General features: G+C 39.3%; 1 protein-coding gene and 1 pseudogene across 1 annotated transcript in view; one reads left to right on the top strand and one right to left on the bottom strand.

Moving 5' to 3' along the window:
* Positions 1 to 23,664, top strand: part of NAV3 (neuron navigator 3) — an 899,190-nt gene that overhangs the window by 209,555 nt on the left and 665,971 nt on the right. The gene's annotated exons all lie outside the window — the stretch shown is intronic.
* Positions 6,948 to 23,192, bottom strand: LOC129653072 (tigger transposable element-derived protein 1-like; annotated as a pseudogene).

Below are 23,664 nucleotides of genomic sequence, written 5' to 3'. Positions count from 1 at the left end.
CCAGATACTAGTGGAATATGCAGTTTGCTAGATAATCTAGAGCTGTCTCAAGCCTCCTCTTTGCAGCAGGCTTGGGAGGATTACAGGTCACAGTAGAACCTCTCTGAAGTGTGTGCAGTTCCCTTGTGTAAGCAAGTGTTAGAGGTTCTTGGATAGTGACATTTTCTAGGTGAACTAACTGGTTGGAAAGGACTTCAGCTGCGTTATAACAGGAGCATGAGTTTAAAGGAATTCCTGCAATATTTTAATTTGCAATTGATTTCCTAGACTTTCTTGGTCAGCTCTTTGCATCTCCATTTTTACCTAATTGCTTCACATTTAACAAATGGCATTTATGCCAACCTGCTTACCTTTTAGAGTTGTGGTGTAGTTTAATCAAGGGGCTTCCCTGGTAGCTGAGCTGGTAAAGAGTCAGCCTGAAATGCAGGAGACCTCCATTCGATTCCTGGGTCAGGAAGATCTGCTGGAGAAGGGATAGGCTACCCATTCCAGTATTTTGGGGCTTCCTTTGTGGCTCAGCTGGTAAAGAATCTGCCTGCAATGTGGGAGACCTGGATTCGATCCCTGGGTTGGGAAGATGCCCTGGAGAAGGGAAGGGCTACTCACTCCAGTATTCTGGCCCGGAGGATTCTGTGGACTGTGTAGTCCATGGGGTCACAAAGAGTCTGACACAACAGAGTGACTGTAGTTTAATCAAGGTTATGTAAAGAGCCTAAGTTATAGCTGAGTTTTCAATATCCCATTCCTGTATATGTCTTGATGTCTTATAATTTTACCTGGTTGATGCACACAGACATTCTGTGCTGTCAGTGCACTGTTATAGAGCTGATTTCAGTTATAATTACCTTTCATTGTTGGAAATTGGAACACATAGAACAATCTGGGTTTTTTGCTTGTCATTTGTCAATTTAAAAAAATGATGAATATAGTAGTTACATGACCTGGTGAGTGAAAGTTGCTCAGTTATGTTCGACTCTTTGTGACCCCTTGGACTATAAATCTCTAGAATTCTCCAGGCCAGAATTCTGGAGTGGGGTAGCCTTTCCCTTCTCCAGGGTATCTTCCCAATCCAGGGGTCAAATCCAGGTCTGCTGCATTGCAGGTGGATTTTTTTAATCTCTTGAGCCACCAGGGAAGCCCACATGAACTGGTAATAAAGACTGAATCGTTGAATGATCCTGTTCCTTGTCTGATTGCTTACAGGAGCAACATATTCTAATGTATCCACTCACTTTCTCTTGATTACAATGGACTATATCTTTGGATTTTCTGCTTTAAAACACTTTTAAGACTTATAATTTTAAATAAAAATAGCTTCCATTTGCTGATACTATGTGCTGGGTTCTAGGATATTGTACTCTTTTAATATGCCTTTTATCATTTGATTTTCAAAGCAAGCCATGGATTTTCTGAAGAAAACTGAGTTTTATATAGGTTGAGACATTTTTCCAGTCTATCTGGCAAAATATATAACTGGAAGTAAAAGTTGGATTAGCTGAAATCTGCTTGACTCCAGGCTTTATGCTTTTAACTGTAAACTCCTGTCATCTGTTTAAAAGGTGAATTCCCTTTCCATAGTCTTTTCCCATCATAATAAATACCTGTTTATATAAATTAGCATATATTTGTAAGTATGAATATATTATGTAGTTCTTAATAACCTAGAAGTCCATTTCTTAAGATCCGAGCAGAATGAGATGAAAGAGGCAAAGTTTATAGTCCATAATTATTTAAAATATATTCTTTATTTGCTCTGACCTTTAACAGACATAAAAATAACCTAAATATGTGGCTTGCTATCAGTAGTTTTTTAAATTCCCTTTTGTAACTCACAGCTCTTCTCTCTTCAGATTAATTCTTCAAATTCCCTTTTCACCATCTGTCTTTTATAAATAATATTCCCCTTTCTATCTTTTTCAGTTAATTTAGGAAAGAGTTCTTCCTGTTTAAGTGGTAAGAGATAATCAAATTTGTGGCTTTCAAACTTTCTTGAACATATAAAATGAGTGAAAAGTATCAGAAAATAATGTATTGGACTCTAACATTTCTATTTTATTCTGTTCCATTCTGCTCCACTCCACCCTTCCTCACCCCTCTATTTTCCTCTGTCCTCTATTTAAAACTTCCAGTTACGATTTTATGATTCATTAATGGGTTCTGGGCAGTAATAAGAAACTGAATCACATAATTATCTTTGATTAGAGAAAAAGATAAGTCTATGAACATGGCTAAATTAATAATTTTGCTCCTAACACCCATATAAATGCATGTCACAATTGCTTTGGTAGGAATTACTTTAGTGGGAATTTTTATTTTGAAAAGTCATATTACAGTCATTATTAATGAAAGAAAGAAGGGTAATGATGAGGTCGGGGGAATGAAATAAAACACTTTGAAAATAATAGGATTAAGATGGATTATGCCGTTAGTATATTTTGTATAAAAGTTGTTTCATAGAGTTGTTTGGCAACTTGGTGTTTCCTTGGAAAGGAGATCAGAAGACAACAAACAATTTAATAGGGAGTAAAAGAAACAAGAGACATTATAAGTCTTGAAAATACATGTTTTAAGACAGACAATGACAAGTGTTGGTGAGAATGTGGAAGAAGTGGAAACCTCGTGTATTGCTGAAGGGAATGTGAAATAGTGCAGCCAGTCTGGGAAACAGTTGACTGTTCAAAATGGTGAACATAAAGTTACCACTTGATACAGCAGTTGCACTTCTGGGTGTGCATATGAGAGCAATGAAAACATATGTCCACACAAAAACTTGTATGTGAAGGAATATTCATGGCAGCTCTATTCCTAAAAGCCCCTAATTCGCAATAACCCCCAAATCTGTCAGCTGATAAATGGATCAACAGAACATAGTATACTCACTCAATGGAATATTATTTGGCCATAAAAAAGGAAGGATGTCCTGTTACATATTACAAGATGAATGAATCCTGAGAGCATTATGCTAGTTGGAACCAGTCACAAAGGACCACCTGTTGCATGATTTCATTGATGTGAAATGTCCAAAACAGGCAGATTTATAGAGCTAGAAAGTAGATTAGTGGCTGTCTGGGCTAAGGGTAGGGTGTGGAATGAGGCGGGGCTCTTAATGTGTTTGGAGTTTCTGTTGTAGATGATGAAAACATTCTAAAGTTAGATCATGTTGATGGTTGTATAGCTCTGCTGCTGCTGCTGCTAAGTCACTTCAGTCATGTCCGACTCTGTGCAACCCCATAGACGGCAGCCTACCAGGCTCCCCCGTCCCTGGGATTCTCCAGGCAAGAACACTGGAGTGGGTTGCCATTTCCTTCTCCAATGCATGAAAGTGAAAAGTGAAAGTGAAGTCGTGTTTGACTCCTAGCGACCCCATGGACTGCAGCCTACCTCTGTCTATGGGATTTGCCAGGCAAGAGTACTGGAGTGGGGTGCCATTGCCTTCTCCCTGTATAACTCTAGTAATATAATAAAAGTCACTTTCAAGTACAGTTTAACTGGGTGAATTTTAGAGTATATGAATTATATCTCAATAAGGCTATTTAAAAAAGGAAATATATATTTAAGGTTCATGTGGAAGTATTAAATAAATTCTTGCCTGGTGGGCTACAGTCCACAGTGTCACAAAAGAATTGAACCCAACTTCGTGTCTAAATAACAACAGAATACTCTGATGAACCAAGTGGCAGTCCTCATGTTTGCGGTGTAGTGCACATATGTACTTATCACATTATGGTCGTAGCACTGGGTGCTTTCACATGTTGAAGCACACAACCAGCATAGCAGTTTGCACATCCATAAGAATATAGCCGATTAATATAAAAGGTATTTTCAGAAAGACATCTGAAACTAAGTCCAATAAAGTTGTCAGAATAGTTTAAGAACAGAAGGAAAGCAACATCACTTATTCCTGATGTAACTTTGATCACTTAGCTTAGGTAGTAAAATTCCTATTTTCCCCATGTGTATTCTATTGTTTGGAGGTGAGAGCATAATTTTATATGATAAAACAAGAGCTACATTTTGATTTTTCTGTTTCATCTAGACACAAATACACCTTGTAAGTCTGTGCAGTAGGAAGATTCTTTTTTATCTTTCATTAAAACATTCAAATGATACTGTTATGATTCTTAAGTGAAATTGGTTTTCAGAACACACCAAAGATTCCACTGTAAGTTAGGTGGTGACAGTGAAAGTGTTAATATAAGATGAAAAATTCTCCTATCAAAGGGAACGTATATTTAGGGAAATCTAATTAAAAACTCTTTCATGAGTGTGGGGAAAATACTCTGTGCATTTTGTGTTGTACCTGGGAAGATATGTACATGTACTTTTCATGTGTTTGTCTTTCCATTTATGGAGTTCTATTTATCCTTGGAAATAGTATTTTTTATTTAGTCCATCATACTTTACAAGTTCTACATCAAGAATTATATTTCCACCCTCCCCCGCCCCCGCCAGAGATTAAAATTATCTTTAAGACTTTAAGATTTAAGACTTTTCCTATCCAAGGCTAATTCCTCTTGGTCCAGTTACCTCCTTTCCTTTCCAAGAATTGATTCTTCAATTAGTTCCTCTTTTTGATTTAATTTTCAGCCTCTCCTTTAATATGGGCTTCTTCACTAGAGCTGGAAATAAACTGGCTTAGCTTTAAAATGAACATATGTGCAGGCCCCCATATGTGTGTGTGTGTGTACACACACATGCACACATGTTCTAGCACTTTCAGGCAAACACAGGAAAGTGTCTTGAGGCTTAAGAGCTTAGTCTGTCTGTGTCTCTAAATCTGCCATTCTTCTCCTAAATCTCTTAAAAGAAGAGATTACATTTTCTCTTTAGCATCCTCATTTGCCAATTTTTTTTTAATGTGGGCCATTTTTAAAGTCTTTATTGAATCTGTTACAATATTGATTCTGCTTTATATTTTACTTTTTTTTTTTTTTTTTTTGGCCTTGAGATATGTGGGATCTTATTTCCCTGACCAGGGATCAAACCCGTGCCCCCTGCATTAGAAGGCGAGATCTTAACCACTGGATCACCAGAGAAGTCTTCCAGGGTGTACCAACTCTTAAAAAGACTTGCATTCCCTGTGCTCAAGGTTCAGTCAAGTGGCAAAGACATTCACCATGTTAGGTACCAGGACACAGCATTCATAAACCACAGCTTTGTCTTCAGTAGGAACTGTCTCATTTGCCCATTTTAAACCAGTTTCATTCTGATTTCTACTGATATCTCTCTAATGAAATTGTTTTGTCTTTGTCACCAATCATCTCTAAATTTCAAATTAAATGGACTTTCTCCTCCTAGAGTTTGACAGTTATTGACACAGTGTTTATTTAATAAATATCAATTTATTCAATGTTGCAAGAACTTTGAATACTCAATGAAATTTTGGCATATATAAAAATACCTTTCACAGTGTTGTGAAATTTAAATTTGCTTCCTTTATTATAACTGATGCCTTTTCCCTTCCATGGATGTATGGTTCATATCTGTGAACCTGAATGTAGCAGTAATAGCTGGTACAGTGAGACAATGTAATAGCCTTTGTAATGTTCATATGGATGATTATTGTGCATTTTTACTTAGTTCTATAATTTTAGTAAATGGTTTCGGGCCAGTCCATGACCTTCTTTTACCCAAACACTCTACCCTTTGGATCCCCAAAGGAAAATTTGTACTTGTTCTGGACAAGAGAACATGGGACAAAGAGAAACATTCCTCACCCAGAATGGGTTACATGTTCTCTCTCCTGAGAAGGATCACCTGGTCGTCTGAACTAAAGACACAAATTCTTAAAAACGAAGGAGGAGTCCTATCCTCTGGTCACAGAAACAGGACGAGTACCCGGCCATAGAGGAGAGGGGTTTTTAAGCAACGCTAGAGAGAGTTTCACTGATTAGTCCTTGAGAAATATTTTCCCAGCCTCAAATACAGAACCAGAAGAGGAGACTTCTGCATCCTTATATAAGGCCAAGCTGCTTTTCACAGCGGAGTTTTATCTGTGCTTGTCAGGTCCCAGTGGATCTGCTCAGAGGTTTTCTCGCTTTCTTCTCTCATAAATATACCTTCATTTAAGCTTCCTTTATTTCAAGGCACATTGTAGAGAGTAATGGCATAGATGTTCCTACTAGGGGAAGGTACCTCGGTCTCATCTCAGTATTGTCAGCATTTTGCTGAGTTGGGAGTAATGCTGCTGCTGCTGCTGCTGCTAAGTCGCTTCAGTCGTGTCCGACTCTGTGTGACCCCATAGACGGCAGCCCACCAGGCTCCCCCGTCCCTGGGATTCTCCAGGCAAGAACACTGGAGTGGGTTGCCATTTCCTTCTCCAATGCATGAAAGTGAAAAGTGAAAGTGAAGTCACTCAGTTGTGTCCGACTCTTAGCGACCCCGTGGACTGCAGCCTACCAGGCTCCTCTGTCCATGGGATTTTCCAGGCAAGAGTACTGGAGTGGGGTGCCATTATGAATATTAATAACAGTGACAGTATCCGTTACCATTTATTGAGTACCTGCCATGTACTTACAAAAGGCATCCAGGCATTTTACAAATATTGTGACGTCAGAAACGACATCTCTCTCATTCACTGCTATATCCTCATCCTTGGCAGAGTTACTGTGATGTGGAAGGCAGTTAATAAGTGTTTACACACACACCTCAAGACATTGAGGGTTTGGTTTCCAGCTCCGTGCAGAGAAGGGAACATAAGTTTATGTTTATATTTAGTTTATGTTAGTTTTATTAGTCTATCAGATGTGCATTAGCATTGTCTAAAAATGTGCATACTTAGTTTAGAAATGCTTTGTTATTAAAGAAATCCTGACCATCTCTGAGCCTTCAGCAAGCTGTAATCTTTTTGCTGGTGGCGGGCTTTGCCTAAGTTTGATGGCTACTGACCCATCAGGGTAGTGGTTCACTGTCACCCCAGGTGAAGGAGGGGTGGCTTTAGCAATTTTTTAAAATAAAAAAACCAGTAAAGTTTGCTGCATCGAGAGACTCTTCTGTTCAAGAATGATTTATCTGTAGCATCTGTGCTGTTTGATAACATTTTATGCAGAGTAGAACTTCTTTCAAAATTGAAGTCACTTCTTTCAAACCCTGCTGTTGTTAAAACAGCTAGATTTATGTAATATTTTAAATCCTTTGTCATCCTTTCAACTTAGGGTAGATTTCATCTCTAGAGAACACTTTCTTTGCTTATCCACAAGAAGCAGCTCCTTATCCATTTAGGTTTTATCATGAGATTACAGCAATTCAGTCTTAAGTTTCCACCTCTAGTTCTAATTTTCTTTTTATTTTTACCATGTTGCAGTTATTTCCTCCACTGAAGTCTTGAGCCCCTCAGAGTCATCCATGAGGGTTCAAATCAACTTCTTTTAAACTTTTGTTAATGTTGATATTTTGACCTCTTCCCATGAATCACAAATGCCCTTAATGGCATCTAGAAGGATGCCCACATTCTTCAGAGGAATCACTATCTATGGCAACTATAACCTTTAAATAGCCTTTAAACTATAGCATATTAAATGTCTGTTTTTTTTTTCTTTTCTTTGAAATATTTGATCGTGCCATATGGTTTTGCAGGGCTGACCAGGGCTTGAATGCACACCTGCTAGGGTGGAAGTGCAGAGCCTTAACCACAGGACTGCCAGGGAAGTCCCCCCAACATATGTCTTAAATAATAAGACTGGAAAGTTGTAATGGCCATGGGCTGCATAATGGATGTTGTGCTAGCAGTATGGAAACATCACTCTCATTGTGCATCTCCATTATAGCTCTTGGGTAACCAGGTGCATTTGTTCATGAGTGATGATATTCTGAAAGGAATCTTTTTCTCTGAGCAGTGCATCTCAACATTGAGCTTAAAATATGTAGTAACCACGTTGTTAACAGATGTTTTGTCATGCAGGCATTGTTGTTCTGTGTATAGAGCACAGGCAGAGCAGATTGAGCATAATCCTTAAGGCCCTAGGATGTTTGGAATGGTAAGTGAGTTTTGGCTTCAACTTCAGGGTGCCAGCTGCATTCAGTTCAGTTCAGTTCAGTTGCTCAGTCGTGTCCGACTCTTTGCAACCCCCATGAATGGCAGCACTCCAGGCCTCCCTGTCTATCACCAACTCCTGGAGTTCACTCAGACTCACGTCCATCGAGTCAGTGATGCCATCCAGCCATCTCATCCTCTGTCGTCCCCTTCTCCTCCTGCCCCCAATCCCTCCCAGCATCAGAGTCTTTTCCAATGAGTCAACTCTTCGCATGAGGTGGCCAAAGTACTGGAGTTTCAGCTTTAGCACCATTCCCTCCAAAGAAATCCCAGGGCTGATCTCCTTCATAATGGACTGGTTGGATCTCCTTGCAGTCCAAGGGACTCTCAAGAGTCTTCTCCAACACCACAGTTCAAAAGCATCAATACTTCGGTGCTCAGCCTTCTTCACAGTCCAACTCTCATATCCATACATGACCACAGGAAAAACCATAGCCTTGACCAGATGGACTTTTGTTGGCAAAGTAATGCCTCTGCTTTTGAATATGCTATCTAGGTTGGTCATAACTTTCCTTCCAAGGAGTAAGTGTCTTTTAATTTCATGGCTTGCAGTCACCATCTGCAGTGATTTTGGAGCCCCCAAAAAATAAAGTCTGACACTTAGCCCCTAACAAAAGCGTCAGCCTGTCCTTTGATGCTTTGAACCCAGGCAATGACTTCTCTCCTCTCTAGCTTTGAAAATTCTAGATGGCGTCTTCTTCCGATGGAAAGCTGTTTTGTCTACATTGAAAATCTGCTTCTTGGTGTGACCACCTTCACTAATGAACTTAGCTAGATCTTCTGAATGACTCGCTGCAGCTTTTACATCAGCAGTTGCTGCTTCACTTTGAGCTTTTATGTTACAGAGGTGACTTCTTTTCTTAAATCTCATCAGTAATTTAAAAATGTAATCCAGTTTTTAAAAGTACAATGTGAAGTTGATCTCATCTCAAACTCTGCTAGCTAGAAAAACTTCTGCAGCTTCCTCAATTCTCTCTGCCTTCTTAAAACTGAAGAGAGTTAGGACCTTCTCTGGGAGCCTTTGACTTAGGGCGATGCTCTGGCTGGTTTGATCCTCTATCCAGACTTTATGCCTATCAGCAATAAGGCTGTTACACTTATCATTCATGTGTTCACTGGAGCAGCACTTTAAACTTCTTTCAAGAACCTTTCCTTTGCATCTACAACTTGGCTAACTATTTGGCACAAGAGGCGTAGCTGTCCGCCCGTCTCAGCTTTTGACATTCCTTCCTCACTAAGCTTAATCATTTCTAGCTTTTCTTTGAATGCGAGAGACTTGCAGCTCTTCTTTTTCACTGGAACACTGAAAGGCCAGTGCAGAATTATTAATTGGCCTAATGTCACTATTGTTGTGTAGAAGCCCAGGATGACAGAGAGATGGGTGAAGGGAGGTTGACTGAGCAGTCGGGACACGTGTTTACTGATCAATGTCACAATCTTCAGTGGGTACAATTTGTGACACTCCAAAACAATTGCAATCGTGATGTCAAAGCTCTCTGATCATGGATCACCATGGCAATATAATGAAAAAGTTTGAAATATTGTGAGAATTACCAAAATGGGATACAGAGACACAAAGTGAGCAAATTCTATTAGAAATAGCACCAATAGACTTGCTTGATTCAGGACTGCCACAAACCAACTTATTAAAAAACACAGTTATCTGTGAAATGCAGTAAAATGAAGCACGATAAAATAAGGTATCACTGACTCGATGGACGTGAGTTTGAGTGAACTCCAGGAGTTGGTGATGGACAGGGAGGCGTGGTGTGCTGTGATTCATGGGGTCGCAAAGAGTCGGACACGACTGAGCGACTGAACTGAACTGAACTGATGTTCAATCAAAGATTCATTCTCCTCCTGAGAACAATCCTGAACAGATCTGTTATTACTTCTCTTCTATAGACGGAGAAACTGAAGCTTACAAACAAGTAACTTTTACAAGGTTATTAACTAGTAATCAGTAGTATCATGTTTGAGCTCAAGTATATACAGCTTCAAAGCTGTAAATGTTTCCACTCTGCCATGTGGTTAGTAAGTGGATGGATGACATGATAAAAGAATGAGTTTAGTGAACAAATTGTTGCCCTATTTACTTGTATTTATTACTCAACCATCTGTAGGCTGGAGAAGGTGATGGCACCCCACTCCAGTACTCTTGCCTGGAAAATCCCATGGACGGAGGAGCCTGGTAGGCTGCAGTCCATGGGGTCGCTAAGAGTCGGACATGACTGATCAACTTCACTTTCACTTTTCACTTTCATGCATTGGAGAAGGAAATGGCAACCTACTCCAGTGTTCTTGCCTGGAGACTCCCAGGGACTGGGGAGCCTGGTGGGCTGCCCTCTATGGGATCTCACAGAGTCAAGCATGACTGAAGTGACTTAGCAGCAGCAGCAGCATCCCTAGGCTACTTTGCTCATAAGAATTTGTTCCTTTGGTTAAAATAATAGAATTGTACTTGCTACTGGGGAGAAAGTGACTTTGAACACTGCTCCCTGTTCTCCATCTCCATAGCATCTGTGGAGATCAGAAAAAGCCAATGGGCATCAGGTTTCTAGATGGATCCACACTGTGGAGACTAGCCTGCTTGTATAGCTGTCAGTCTCCAAGTCTTCCCTCTTCATTAAGTCATGAGAGCTTGTCACCAAAGGTTCTCAGGACTCTCTTTGTCACCAAGCTTGGGTCTCTGTGAATGAACGATTCAAATGCCTTGTGAGCTCAGCTTCCAAATGCATTATACTTACGTAATTCTGTTCTGTGCTTTGGCCCAGAACCTGATTTACTGTCAAAACTTGGGGAACTCACAAATCAAAACAGTCAATTTCAGAGAAGAGCAGACTATTTAAATGCAATTCCAGGAAGGTGCTGGAATAGGAGGAGTCTTGAATAGAAGGGGTCTTTAATATGGCAGATCAGAGCAAAAGACTGAAATGGGCAAGGACAGAGGAAAGGCATTCTTTGCAGAGAATAACAGATTCATTATCACACTTGGGCACCTTCAAATTTTGATCCTTTTATATCCCTTTTGTATCTTTTCGCTAGAAATCGCTAAGGGAATTGGCTGGAAAGTGGAGTGAAGATGATAAAAGGCTGTAAATCATTGAAAAGTTGAATAATTCTTGTCTGCATTAGAGAATTTTGAGTTATTGGATATTTAAATAGCATCACATATGGAAAGAAAATTGAAGTAGCCAACAAAACTCCCAAAATACTTTTGAAGGATCTATTTAGCAAAAGACATGCTATTTCAGAATCTTTTCCAAACTTCTAGTGAGAGTTCTAGCACTAACAAGGTGTATCAAATATTACTGCCTGTTTATTAGAGGGCTGTAGTTATTCAGCTGGAAATACAGTATTTTAGTTGCTAGGCAAAATATGCCTGTTATATTCAATGGTGCTTTTACATACATTTATCTGACAGTTTGAAAGAAATGAATTCCCATCCTCATTTGTATCACTAGTGTATGCTTTGACTCTGCTGATTCTAAAACATTGGTTATGACCGTGTTATATTGTTAATTTATGCAGTAGTACACTGTTTATAGACTACAGGCTTCTGGGACTTGAGACATTTTGAGAAAGAACATACTGGCATCCTTCCTATAACCTTTTATTTACAACAGAAAAGTATTTTGAGGTTGTTGAATTAGAATACTTTGAAGATTGTTGCATGCATCCTATTTGTATTAAATCATTGGCTCTTTGTGCTTTTCTTTGCATGTAAAGCAAATACTTGAGGAAAAAAGCATTCTCCAAAATTTTGTTTTACATCACTTTTATATCTCTTCCACTTAACTTCCTCTTTAACTTAACATCTATCTAAACATGAAATAAAGCCATTTCTTTTATGGGCATAATTGAAGACTTCTTTGATAGTTTTGGTACAGTTAAAAGTATGTGCTGCAAATGGACTTTCAGGAGTCATATGCTGACTTCATCGTTTGCTAGCTGCATGGTTTTCAGAGGACGTGATATTTGGCTGTGCCGGGTCTCCGTTTCCGCGAGCTTTCCTCTGGTTGTGGCGAGCCGGCCCTCTCTCTGGTTGTTGTGTGCAGGCTTCTCATTGCGGTGGCTCCTCTTGTGTGGAGCAGAGACTCGATAGTGTCCTCGGACTTCAGCAGTTGTGGCGTGAGGGCTCGGTTGTTGTGGATTCCCCAGACTCCAGAGCACAGGCTCAGTCGTGGTGGCACACGGGCTTAGCTGCTCTGCAGCATGTGGGATCTTCCCAGTTAGGGACTGAACCCATGTCTCCAGTATTGGCAGGGAGATTCTTTACCCCTGAACCATCAGGGAAGCCCTAGCTGTGAGATTTTAAAGCAATGTATAAACTGCTTTGTGCCTTAGGTTTGCCAGCTTTAACTGGGGGTTATAATAGTACCTACTTGCTAGCCTTGTACCAAGGATTAGATGAGATCTTTCTGATAATATGCTTACTTAGAACAGTATCTGGCACATAGGAAACATAATTTATATTATAATTTTTGTCTCTGAGGTTTTATAATCTCTATTTTATTTTGATTGATAATTAAATTTCTAGTGATCTAGTCTACCTGAGTCTTGATCAATCAGGGTTCCATTTACTGCATTTACTGTGGGTTCCTATTTTAGCAATTTGTGAAGACTATTCTTTGAGAGAATCCAAAGATAATGTACAGTGGCAATCAAATCTAAATATATAAGTACATATATAATCATTTTGTATTATTATTTTGTAAATGATAGACTATTTCTACCTAGCTTATCTGTTTTGAAGACAAAGTGCTTTAGTACTTTGAAAAATTCCTGTTAATACTGTATGCTGCACTCTTTTCTTATGCTCCTTAGTAAGCTATGCTTTGTTCTCAAAAGATGAGCACTTCACAGTTATAAAATCACTGAAGTAGAATGATTAAATCTTTTAATTTGGTAATTTGTGTTATGTCCCTTCTTTAGAGAAATAATAGGAAAGTGAAATTTTATAGAGCTTATTTTTATTTTAATAAGGCATGGGATGCAAAGCTCTATGATATGGTAATAACTTGATTTCATAGTATGTTGTCAGGAAAGGATGTATTCTAGATAAATACACTTTTTTCCAGGTGATTTCTCCCTGTGATGTGGTACTCTCTTCCTTGTCTTTTGATGCAGTACTCAATGAAAATAGTATCAGCTTTCTTCATAATACAAGGTCGTCATTAGGCATTTTTTATTATAACTGCTTAGTGATACAATACTGTCCTCAGATGTATGAAAATATGTAGGCCTTCTTGACCATGTGCTAAATGGATCCAGACAGCTGTCCTGTTGTGAATTCTCATGTCTACTGTTATTTCTCACCACTGGCAATGTGCCTACTTTTAGAAAGCTTATCTTTATTTGCTAATTCTGACTGCAAGCTATGCTTGCTGGGATTGTGTCTAAAATAACACCAGAGCTTGTGTGAAGACTTGATATTTTCTCAAGTGCAGTTCATGGAATAAGGGAGATGTTAGTGTTTGTAGATGGGCTGAAGACTGCCTTAGGACTTTGATTTCTGGAACACTATTTTCTAATATTCAATCAAATGACCTATATGTTTAATATTTTTAATGTATGCCTAATGTAAGAACTCGAGCACAAATGCTAACATTATATAGATATTATTTAGCTCAGTTATGCCCTACTATTTGCAACCCCATGGAGCCCACTAGGCTCCTCTGTCCATGGAATTCTCTAGGCAAGAATACTGGAGTGGGTAGCCATTCCCTTCTCCAGGGGATCTTCCAGACCCAGGGATTGAACCCTGGTCTACTGCATTGCAGGTGGATTCTTTACTGTCTGAGCCACCAAGGAAGCCTGATTTACTAAATCTGTGAGGAGGAGTGACAGAATTGTGAATTCATGAATTAGACATCTCAAATATAATGATGGTTAGAGTAGGTGGTGGTTTAGTCGCTAAGTCGTGTCTGACTCTTGCGACCCCATAGACTGTAGCCTGCCAGACTCCTCTGTCCATGGCATTATCCAGGCAAGAATACTGGAATGGGTTACCATTTCCTTCTCCAGGGGATCTTCCCAACCCAGGAATCAAACCCGGGTTTCCTTCCTTTTAGGCAGATTCTTTACCCACTGAGCTACGAGGGAAACCCAAAGGTTGGAATGGGAACAGAATCTAATGTAAGTGGTGGAGAAGTCTCCATCCCTGGAGATATTTCACAGCATCTCTGGAGAGTGGCTCACCCATTTTGGGGAAACCCTTTGGTAGCAGGTGTTTTATGGCCATTTGAAAGTTCTTTGGCATTGCCTCTTCTCTACTTCAGGTATAAACATTGATAGATTGCTTCATTGATTCATTATTTGTGAGCTTATCTTCTAAATTAAAGGTATTATTGGAGGGACTGTGGAGGTGAATGAAATAGATATGGCCCTTTCCTTTCTGAAAGACAGGAGTAAAATAATTTCAAAGAAATAAGTATTTTTCAATTGTCATGTCTTATGAATGAAGATAATTGAATGCTATGAGTTAGGAAAAAGAGATAATTAAATTGGAATTCAAAGACTAGTTGAGCTCAAGTTGAGGTCTGAAGGATGAAGAGAAACTCAAAAAAGAACACTCTTAACAGAGTACACAGCATGGGAACATTCTTAGAAATGGAAAAGACCTTGGCATATTCTGAGAAGTGAAAGAAGGCCGAGGTAACTGGTGTGCAATGAGCAAGGATGGATATGTTAGGTAAAGATGGAGAAATATGTCAGTGCCAGGTCGTGAAGTGCTTTGTAAGGATTTTGAATCCATTCAGAAGTGGAATGACACTGAAAGGTCTTAAGTAGGTGATGGCATAATTACAGATGAGTTAAAAAATATTTTCTACTATTCACTGATTGATGAAATTTGGTGAAGGATTGAAAGTGGAAGTGTAGAGACTGGCTAAGAGGATATTGAAAGGAGAATGGTCAAAATGATGGAAAGAGTCAGGATATACAGACATAACCTTCAGTTTCATTATCTGAAAAATGGGAGTAGTCATGTTTGGTATAGAGTTCACGTAAGTAAATATTACCTACAGTTGTTATTTGTATTACCCAGTAGAATACACTAGTTGGTTAGTTAATTGAAAAGTTGATTAAAGGGAAATATTAAATAATATGTACTCCGATCCTATATTTTATTTTAACTTAAAGAATATAAACACTCATTGCCAGTCTTTTGATATAGCTTGGGACCATTTGTTGAAGGTGAATTTGTGAACTGCAATTCTGACCTGATTTTGTTTGGTTTACTTTTATGTGAACCATACCTATACTTACATCTTCCATGATTTCCAGTTTTGGTTCCCTTATATGAAGCAAGAATTTTAAAGACATCTGTAAATGGCTTTATGAATTAGGGATGAGAATGAGATCACAAAACTTTCTAGTTTCTTCCCGCCCCCACCCCCCCAAATTTTGCCCATTATGGGATTTGAAAACAATTAATACAGAAAATTTTCTTGGAGATTTGCCCAAACATTCTACCTAGTTTTTATGAAGCCAAACTTTTTTAAAATTCAAAATTACCCAGTTTATGTAGTGTTTAATTGAAATATATCATTTCAGTAATGAGTGCATACCGGTATCAGCAAGTTTGGAGAAAAATACAATTGACTTCTGGCACAGATGTCATTTAACTGGAGGGAGTAAAAGTGTAGGGTGATGCTCGAAGTAACCCTTGTGTTGACTGCAAGCATTCAGTGTCCCATGGTCACAAGTCTTTTTATAGAAGAAGTGAAAATATCAGTTACTCTAGCAACCAGGTAACTGGAGAGTAGATAAGAGTGCTTTTACTGGGTCACGTGTACCCCAATGTTCTTCGCAGCACTATTTATAATAGCCAGGACATGGAAGCAACCTAGATGTCCATCAGCAGATGAATGGATAAGAAAGCTGTGGTACATATACACAATGGAGTATTACTCAGCCATTAAAAAGAATACATTTGAATCAGTTCTAATGAGGTGGATGAAACTGGAGCCTATTATACAGAGTGAAGTAAGCCAGAAAGAAAAACACCAGTACAGTATACTAACACATATATATGGAAAAATAAAATTAAAAAACAAAACAAAAAAGAAAGATGGTAACAATAACCCTGTATATGAGACAGCAAAAGAGACATTGATGTATAGAACAGTCTTTTGGACTCTGTGGGAGAGGGAGAGGGAGAGGGTGGGATGATTTGGGAGAATGGCAATGTATAATATCATATATGAAACAAGTTGCCAGTCCAGATTCGATGCACGATACTGGATGCTTGGGGCTGGTGCACTGGGACGACCCAGAAGGATGGTATGGGGAGGGAGGAGGGAGGAGGGTTCAGGATGGGGAACACATGTATACCTGTGGCACATTCATTTTGATATATGGCAAAACCAATACAATATTGTAAAGTTAAATAAAATAAAATAAAATAAAAAAAATAAGACAGGCCCTGGTGTGTGGTGAGGCAAAGGAGAGTCCCAAGAATGTTTCCAGCATTTCTGGTGTAAGCAAGGAGGAACTGATAGATGGGTGGGAAGATGGGAGATAGGGCCCAAATGTGGTTTTCGATTTAAGATACCTGGAAGACGTTCAAGTGCCAGTATTACAAAGGCCATTGACAAGTCATCCCTAAAGTTTAGAAGGGGATCTTGGCTGGCTTTGCTTGAGGAGCTTTAAGGGGAAGTGCTGTGGGGTTCTAAACAAGGATAGAGAGGCCCGTCTGCTAGCCTGGATTATGCCAAATATGGGGTCATGGTGGCTGGAGGACAAGGGGTGAGCGGATCTGAATCCTACCAGAAGCAGAGGGGTGTAGCTGCAGGGGTAGTACTCATTGTCAGGAACCAGGGTCAGGGTAGAGCTCCAAATGCAAAAATGAGTAAGATGCTTAATAAGAACATGACAAGTCTACAGAATTAGGAGTAGGAAATAGTGAAGTATGGCAGGAAACATATTAAGGTAAATGCTTTAATAGTAAGACTGTGAAAAATGCCAAGGTGTTAGAACATTATTTTCGTATAGTACCGACTAAACAGTGTGTGGGCCAGTCTGGGAGCTCCTGATACACAATCACCCAGGCATAAACATTAATTTGATTTTCTGGAAGTGTCAATGAGTTTTTCATAATATAGCCTAAATACGAGGATACCCTTGAAATCAGTTGTGTGTGTTTATGAGCACATTAGCCCATGTTGGGGTGAATGAAAGAAAGCAATTTTGAATTCCCCCCAAAAGGACTAAGCTCTTGAACTTGGCCTTATTCACATTGTTCTGTTACAAAATAAACAAAGTCTGATCCTACCAGTGTATCATCTGCATGCACAACAGTACAGATGTTTGTTATCACCAGATCCCTCAATTCATATTGATGTGAGAATCATTCAGTTGTGTTGGAATTCATGCTGAAAACACAACATGTTCAAAAATTGGTGAAAATTATCATTAGATCTGAAAGTACTCTGTCAATCACAATGAATACTGTGTTGTTTTACCCAGCTGAGTTCAGAGGCAAATTGTGGTCGGGAAGGAAGTGTTTATTTTTAGTCGATGAGTATAGCTAATCTGCCTCTCAGTGTAGGGATGCTGGGCTGTGATATGAGATAATTTGGCTCAATGACCACGTGATGGGTTGTTAAGTAATTCCAAACACCCTGGCATGAACATTCTCATTGATTTCCCATTTTCTGAAAGATAAGATTGCTGAATCTGGGTATCTTTTCTTTCTAAGAGGCAATTTCTTAAAGGATAGTTTCTTTCTTCTGATGGGAATATTTATATACTGAATATTAAAACTGAAAATAGCAACTATTGATTTGGGCGAGGGAGGCTTGATCCCTTTCTGACATAGTGAAAATCATTTCCTAAATGTTTTAATATTTAATGTACAAATATTTGGTGCTTATTAAATTCTTTTCCTTAAGCATCCTTTTTAAAAACACCCCAGAAGGAATATTCCTATATGTGAGAAATCTGTCAATTTCTCATGTGTGTAATTTTTTTTCATTTTATATTTAAAAGGAGCCAAACACTTCATTATGATTTACCATATTCCCCTACCAGCTGTTGTTCTTCTAAATTCCCTTTCACAGACTTTGGTTCTACCATTGAATCTCTTGTATAAGTCAACAACCTGGGCTTCATCCTTGACTCATATTTTTCTCTTTTTGTTTGATTGTTTTTAATTTTAGCTACCAAAAAAAAAAGGATTTAAAATTTTTTAAAATTTATTTGGCTGAACCTGGTCTTAGCTGCAGCCTTTGGTATCCAGTTCCCCAATCAGGGATTGAAGGCGGGCTCCCTGTATTGGGAGGGAAGAGTCTTAGCCGCTGGACCACCAGGAAAGTCCCTCTCTTTCTCTACGTTGAATGAATCCTAGAATCTGGTCAGGATTCCCCATCTCCAGAGCCACCACTTAATTCAGCTCACTATCTCCCGGATGACCATGGTGGCTTTCTGCATTCTCAGTGCGTCCTTTCTGCACTATTCTCAGTGCGTCCTTCCCACGTTAGTCAGTAAGATGTGCTGTCCTGCAGTCTCTGTGCTTAAAGCACCAGTGGTCTTGCCCTTAGGGTCAGAACAAAACTACTTAGAATGTTGTAAAAGTGTTCCAAGGCTTGACCTCCCCTTCCACTTTGTTCAGCTTCAGACTCATTTCTTAACTTCCTCACTTTCTGAAGCTTAATGCATGGTCTCAAATCTTGCATGGCTACATGGCCCCCCTAGACTTCACACATGATCTGCCTTTGGTTTCAAATGCTGCCTTCCTGCTTTCTTGTCCTCAATTTAGGTGGCGCTACATGGAGGAAATCCTCCCTGAGAACCACAGACGAGAAGAGGTGTTCTTGCTAATGTCCCAGTGCGGGCATTCCATCTTTTCATGGCGCTTTTTAGTTCTTCATTGCTGTTGCTTATTTGCTTCTCTACACCTCCCAATAGACTATAAGTGAAAGTGTTAGTTGCTCAGTTGTGTCTGACGCTTTGTGACGCCATGGACTATAGCCTGGCAGGCTCCTCTGTATGTAGAATTCTCCAGGCAAGAATACTGGAATGGGTTGCTGTTTCCTACTCCAGGGGATCTTCCTGACCCAGGGATTGAACCTGCATCTCCTGCATTGCAGGCAGATTCTTTACTGTCCGAGCTGCTGCTGCTGCTGCTGCTAAGTCGCTTCAGTCGTATCCGACTCTGTGCGACCCCATAGATGTCAGCCCACCAGGCTCCTCCGTCCCTGGGACCCTCCAGGCAAGAACACTGGAGTGGGTTAAAAGACTGTAAGGGATGGGATGGAATGGGACCATATCTGTTGTTCTGTGTATCTATTGTTACGTGTTTTAGGTTTGTTACAGTGGTACTCTGCTTACAGGAATCAAAATCTGTTCCTGTTACAATTAAAAAAAATACTCTCAAAGCTTAGTGGTAGAAAACAGTCATCATTTGTATGCTCATGGAATACATAGATCAGAATTTTGAAAAGGACATAATGCAAATGTGGGCATGTTTTTCTCTGCTCCATAGTGTTGGACGTCTTAACTAGAAAGATGAGACATGCAGGGGCTATTTTAATGGCCAGAAGATGGAATCCTCTGAAGGCTTCCTACTTCTTTACTTTTAATAAAGTCCAGTTGATTTTTTTTCCTATTGTCACTGTATTGTTTTAGTACCTTTGGTGTTGAGACGTCATTGTGTAGCTCAAGATCATGGAAATTTAGCTCATCAGTAGTAAATGTGGTAGTTCCCACATGTGCTGTGCTTAGTGGCTCAGTCGTGTCTGATTCTTTGTACCCCCATGGACTCTAGTCCACCCGGCTCCTCTGTCCATGGGATCCTCCAGGCAAGAATACAGGAGTGGGTTGCCATTTCCTTCTCCAGGGGATCTTCCTAACCCAGGGATCAAAGCTGGGTCTTCTGCGTTGCAGGTGAATTCTTTACCATCTGAGCCACTTGGGACTCAATTTGCCTTACACATAGTATAAAAAAGGATAACAAATATACGGTCCTATCTCCTGACCATTCCTCAAAAGAAGCAAAAGACAAAACAATGAAAACAAACAAGCAAAAACAAAACAAAACAAAACAAAACATGACCAAGTAGCAAGGAAAACAATCATAGGGCAGCCCAGTAATGTGAAATAGTATCATATACCAGCTGAGCTGCTAGGGAAGCCCAACAAAACTTAATTTAATCTGCAAGGAAGCAGAAACAAAACAGAAATAAGTTACTCATAAGGCAGAATGTCACATTACGGTTAAACGTCCACGGATCTATCGGTATACACCTGCATTGACATACACAGACAACACTCCCGGGTAGGAAAAGTTTCTTTAGTTTAACTAAAACCTCTTCAAAACAGAATGCAACTTTTCCAAGTTGCCACATGCTGAACCTTTATCCATAATATTTTGGCAGAAAAAAAAAGTCTTAAAACTCACCACTTTTCTTATCTTTAAATTAAAAATATGTGCCGAAATTCTTTTCCTGTTTTTGGTATCTGCCATTCTTTGATAGCTCAGTTGGTGAAGAATCTGCCTGCAATGCAGGAGACCCCGGTTTGATTCCTGGGCTGAAAAGATATTCTGGAGAAGGGATAGGCTACCCACTCCAGTATTCTTGGGTTTCCCTTCTGGCTCAGCTGGTAAAGAATCCACCTGCATTGTGGAGATCTGGGTTCGATCCCTGGGTTGGGAGGATCCCTTGGATCTTCAGGGAATCTTCAGGAAGATTCCCTTCCTGGAGAAGGGAAGGGCTACCCACTCCAATATTGTGGCCTGGGGAATTCCATGGACTGTATAGTCCATGAAGTCACAAAGAGTCAGACACGACTGAGCGACTTTCACTTTCATTCATTAACATTGCCTTGAAAAGTACTCAGAAAGCAGCGTGGCTAACTTAAGTCAGCACCATCTAGGGAATATATACATGCACAAAGCTGTGTGCAAGTTAGTGGGATGGTGTTTCCAAGACAAGTAGACAAGCTATAACATTAAGGATTCCAGAAACCACCTGCTCAAACAAGCTCGTTAAGTCAAGTAATTGTGTAATTTGTGTTGACCCAGCTATTAAACAGACTCTCTGAGAAAGCTTATCAGTTTTTATTCATGGAGAAATCATATTAGAAAATAAGATTACAATCTCTAGTGATATCTTTGAAATTGACTGTATAAGTTAAGGTTCTTTCTTTCAATCAGTGAATTATGATTGTCTTAAACCAATAAATGAATTTATTTGAAGTTCATGGTGTAGTTTCCATTATTGAAAGGAATAATACAAGCCAAGCTTCAGATAGACCGGGACCGGGAATATTAATATGGCTTTTGGGAGTAGAGACACTTTAATCATCTTGCTCTGGCAGCTCCCTGGGATTTGTGAGCTCATGCTTACTCTGTCCTTGCATTACCTTTCTTGAATTTCTCAGAGCTTGTATTTCAGGTTGTTCCCACAGCTTAACCTTATATGGATGGAAAAAGAAAAAGACCCATGATGAGACCTTTCTTGGGAGGGTCTGTAGCGGGAGTGTGTGGCACCTTGACTTACTGCTCCAGCAAGATACCCTGTAGAGAAGGAAAAGTTGTTTCCTGAAATGAAACTGGATGTTGTTAGCAAAGCAGGGGTCTATCAGGCAGCTTGAAGGTAAGAGCTCTCCTCTACACTGGCTGTTTCAGGAAATTTAAGAGCAGTTTGGCTTTGCATAATTATTCCTCTTCTGCTCACAGTTCATCTTTAAAAGAGTGAATAACCATAGCTTAAAACTAAATAAATATGTGTTCTGGAACTTTCTTCACAATGTTGTCCTGAAGACTCACTGTGATACTATACTATGCTTAGCACAATACACCTAGAAAATAGAGTTTAGATATTAAAACAAGTACTGTCTTTGGAATGAAAAAAAAATTGGGTTGCTACCAGTTTAAACAGAATTTGAGGATGGAACTACAAGAAACAGAGAAGGCAATGGCACCCCATTCCAGTAGTCTTGCCTGGAAAATTCCATGGACGGAGGAGCCTAGTGGGCTGCAGTCTATGGAGTTGCTAAGAGTCGGACACGACTGAGCGACTTCACTTTCACTTCTCACTTTCATGCGTTGGAGAAGGAAATGGCAACCCACTCCAGTGTTCTTGCCTGGAGAATCCCAGGGACGGGGGAGCCTGGTGGACTACCATCTATGGGGTCACACAGAGTCGGACACGACTGAAGCGACTTAGCAGCAGTAGTAGCAGCTACAAGAAAATCTTATAAAAATGAACTGCAACCTTTAATTTAATGGGAGAGCAATTAGAAAATTTTGTAACTGTCTAAAAGATAAATATTTGCCTTTAAGAAGCTACAGAGCATTCAACAAGCTTGCCAAGATAATTCAATAGGGAAAGAAGACTCTTCAACAAATAGTGCTGGACTAATTGGATGTGAAAGTGTTAGCTGCTCAGTTATGTCCGCCTCTTTGCAACCTTATGGACTATAGCCTGCCAGGCTCCTCTGTCCATGCAGTTGGACAGAGGCAAGAATACTGGAGTGGGTAGCCATTCCCTTCTCTGAGGGATCTTCCTGACCCAGATAACCACATGTGAAAGAATGAATTTGGTAAACTTCATACCATATAAAAAGTTAACTCAAAGTGGATTACAGACATAAATGTAAGAGCTACAACTATAAAATTGTTTTAAAGAAAATGTAGGAGTAAAATTTTATGATCTTGGATTAGGAAATGGTATGACATCAAAAGTATAAGCAATGAAAGGAAAAATAGATTAGACTTTATTAATATTAAAAACTGTTGTTCTTAAAGGGATACCATTAAGAAAGCGAATCAATAACCCATAGAAAAGGAGAAAGTACTTGAAATTCATTTGTCTGATAAGAAACTACTATCCATACTATGTAAAAACCTCTTACAATTCAGTGGTTAAGACAATTCAGTTAAAAATAGGTAAAATATATATGAGTATGTTTCTCTAAAGAAGGTATCACAATGTTCAGTAAGTGCCTGAAAACATTATTAGTCATCAGAGAAATGCAAGTTAAAACAACATTGCGATACCATTTCATACCCGCTAGAATGGCTAATATCAGAAAGACAATAACAGATGTTGTTCGGATATGGAGACAGTAGAATCTTAAACGTTGTTGCAATTGTAAAATGTGCAGTCACTTTAGCGAGCAGGTTAGCAGTTTCTTCACATGTTAAGGACATAGTTAAGCTATTCTTCTCAAGAACTCCCCACCCAAGGGAAATGAAAACCTATGTCCCATGAAGACTTGTATACATAAGTTTGTAGCAGTATTATTTATAGTAGCCAAAAAATCAGAACAACCCTAATATTGATCAGTTGATTAGTGGGTAAATAAAATGTAATAATTTATGCAATAAAAGATAGTGTGGCAATGAAAATGAATGAAGTAGTGATGTATACTACAATACAGATAAACCTTGAAAACATGCTTAGTGAAAGGAGTCAGTGACTAATGGCCACATATTGTATGATTATTTACATGAAATGTTCAGACTAGGCAAATCCCCAGAAATGGAAGTAGATTCGTGGTTGCCAGAGACTGGAGGGATGAGGAAATGGGGAATGGCTGTTAGTGACTATACAGTTTCTTTTTGAGGTGAAAAGATTTTCTGAAATTATGTCACGTCGATTGTTGTACAATTCCATGATTTT

This window comes from Bubalus kerabau, chromosome 1, assembly GCF_029407905.1.
Source record: "Bubalus kerabau isolate K-KA32 ecotype Philippines breed swamp buffalo chromosome 1, PCC_UOA_SB_1v2, whole genome shotgun sequence".
In the NCBI taxonomy this organism is placed as follows: domain Eukaryota; kingdom Metazoa; phylum Chordata; class Mammalia; order Artiodactyla; family Bovidae; genus Bubalus; species Bubalus kerabau.
Note: the sequence above shows the minus strand (reverse complement) of the source record. Positions and strands in the feature narration are given on the sequence as shown.